This window comes from Eumetopias jubatus, unplaced genomic scaffold (assembly GCF_037043125.1).
Source record: "Eumetopias jubatus isolate StellerSeaLion01/CBP00866 unplaced genomic scaffold, mEumJub1_p1.0 scaffold_2, whole genome shotgun sequence".
NCBI classification, from domain to species: domain Eukaryota; kingdom Metazoa; phylum Chordata; class Mammalia; order Carnivora; family Otariidae; genus Eumetopias; species Eumetopias jubatus.
This window is the reverse complement of record NW_028274808.1, coordinates 173061453-173064467: the sequence shown is the minus strand read 5'-3', so window position 1 is coordinate 173064467 and position 3015 is coordinate 173061453. Positions and strand designations below refer to the sequence as shown.

The following is a 3015-nucleotide window of genomic DNA, read 5'->3' as shown; positions in this document are numbered from 1 at the left end:
AGATTTTTATCTCCATCTCCTAGAATTGCTGTTAGCAAGGTCACCAATGACATCCTCTTTGGCTAAATTCAGTGGTCATTTTTTAATCCACTTCTCCCTTAATGTAGCATCTATATTTAATCACTCCAAATTTTTTCCCCTATGCAGCCCTTACTTATTCCATTTTTAGATAAAAATAGATATAGGGCTACATGGAAAATTAACATCAACATCTAGAGAATCACAAATCAAGACAAAATGATGAGAAATAAGCATGTTTCAGTCTGTTTTCTTCCAGTACTCTTTTACAACTCTGCTTTCTTGGAAGGGAATTCATGAGCTGTAATACTTGAGATATTCATCTGCAGGTTTGAGGATTTTCTTATCTGCCATATTCACCACCTATCCAGGGGCAAGACCAAAAAAAATCTGCCTTGGATCCTTTCGAGTACTAAGCATTTTGAAGAGTTCGTCTTTAGTGATATCAGGTAAAATATAGCCATACTTCTTGGCAAGTTCAAGTCTTGCTTCAGGAAATTTGGCAGAATTGGCCAGATAACCACAATTCTTTGCATCAGTGTAATACGGTACCAGTGCTTCAGGTGGAAGCATTCATTTTGGAATGGGTTGTCTATGCAGAAAGAATGTAACGGGTTTACACAGAATTTCTAGACTTCTTGGGTCATAGAAGTCCACAGTAACAACACCGCCTTTTTTTTTTTTTCAATTGCAGCAATGGCTAGTTCTGAAGCCAACTGTACTTCAATATTAACTTTTCCTTAAAGGGTCAGCACCCTCCTCTACCAGCTGGACACCATAATCCCTTTTAAGTGGCTGGATGGTCACACCTCTCCCACTGACAAGCTGAGTTAAGTCAATAGGTTGAGTAGGATCCACTCAACCCAAATCAGTAAGATATTGCAATCTATTGAGACTCAAAGGCTGATACTGGTGTCTGAAGCCAAGACCTTCATTAAACCCATATTTTGGAATTCAAATGTAAAATGGAGTCTGGCCTCCCTCAAAGCCCAGGCTGGGCCAGGTTCCTCTCTGACAGATTCCACCTTTATGGCCTCCACCACATTTTCTACCTCTTCTCCGACCTCCTTGCCCTCTTTCAGGTTTACATAGGTTGGCCAAGCTCACATGGGGCAGGGTCCGGAGCAGGTCCAGGGCCGTTGCCCCACCGTCCTGCATGGGACCAATCATTACCTGCAGGGCCAAGACCCTTCAAGGGTGCCTGGGGTCTAATCACGCCAATATTTTATACTGGTTTTTTGTCAATTGATTTCTGGAATATCATTTTTCTGTAGCATTTTTTCTTCGTCTCACTGGTTGCTACTTCTTATTTTTCTTTCTTATGCTTTTATCACTATTCTTATTTCTGAATATTAGATTAGGAATTAAAGTTTAGACATCTTCTTTATCTACACTAGACTCTTAGGTGATCTGATTTAATCCCTTACATTTAATTACGAGTTGGATGCTTAGAAATACTCAAATTTGTATATTTAACCAAAGCCTATGTCCTGAACTTGGCTCCCTGTTCAACATCTTCTCTTTAATGTATAATATTCAAAGTTATAAATCTCAAATTTAGTATATGTACAAAACAATTCAACCTTTGCAGATTGTAATCTGCTCCTCCTTTAATCTTCCCCATCCCAGTAAATGGCAACTTCATGTATCTACTTGTCTAGGCAGAATTCTTCTCTCTTTACCACATCTAATCTCCATTATATCAGCAAATTCTGTTCACTTTGTCTTAAAATAATTGCAGAATAGAACACTTCTCACCACTTCTGCTGCTTTCACTCTGGCCCAAGACAACATCAACTCTTCCCTGCTTTGTTAAACATAGCTTCCTAACTAGTCTCCCTGACTCTGTCCTTGCTTCCTTTAGGCCACAAACATTCTCAAAATATAAATTAGATCATTTTCTTCCCTTGCTTAAAACTCTCTAGTGATTTACCATCTCACTCATAGGAAAAGCCTAATTTTATAAAAGCTCTATGTGATCTAATGCCTTTACCACCATGAGTTCATTGCCTACCTCTCTCTTTCCCAGCAATTTAATGCAGGTCTCTGGTTCAGGTTATCGTCATTCTTCCAACATGCTTGGACAAGTTACCACGTCTGGGATTTTACACCTACTATTTTTTCCTCCCAGAATGCCTTTCCCAGGATAACTATGTGGCTTGGCCCTAATTTCCTACAAATACCAATAAAGTACCAGCTCTCAGATACTTTTCCTGACCACCTTATAAAGAGACCCCTCTACCATTTTCTTTTACTTTGTCCTTCTTTAGATAGATGATAGATGATAGATAGATAGATAGATAGATAGATAGATAGATAATCACTATCTTCTCTATCTATATATATCACTATATCATTATTGCTGCTTAACATTTCTTTCTTTCTTGTTCTCCACGCTACTTTATAATCCTTATGGCAGCAAGGACTTTGTATACTCTCATCATTCTTGTATTTTCAACCCCTAGAACATTGTATTACATGGAGGATATTCAAAATAAATATCTATGAAATGAATTAACAATCCTCCCAAATACATTATGAACACATTAGAAATAATATTAATAACCATGAATAGTGAATTAACTAAAGGGAGCTTTGAAAAAGTTTTTCAAACTGCTGCCTCTCTCCAACTACACTTAAAGATTACATCAGATCCTTTGAAATGGGGGAAAATTCTGACAAAGCTCTCTCGATTCTGATTTAAAAATCTCTCCCCTGAGATTCTTGAAATTCTTTGGATTCTAGTAGCTCTAAATGGCATAACTGCCTTCATGGAGCTTTGCAGTTACCCAAGAACTGTTTTTGACAATTGGTAAGAGGAGATGAGTTTTAGACTGCAGTTAGTGTGACAAATCAACGTGAATGTTTAAAGCAGTATCACTCACCTGGGAGAACGTAAGTGAATGATGGATAGACTCCAAATGTGAAGGAACTACTCTACAGGAAACTACTGAACACAGAAAGATCAGAGCCAATCCTAAGCATCCCTGAAGCTCC

At 38.1% G+C, this 3015-nt stretch overlaps 1 pseudogene; it reads right to left on the bottom strand.

Moving 5' to 3' along the window:
- Positions 1-312: 312 nt before the first annotated feature.
- On the bottom strand, positions 313-1188 carry LOC114226641 (large ribosomal subunit protein uL15m pseudogene; annotated as a pseudogene).
- Between the last annotated feature and the right edge of the window lie 1827 nt (positions 1189-3015).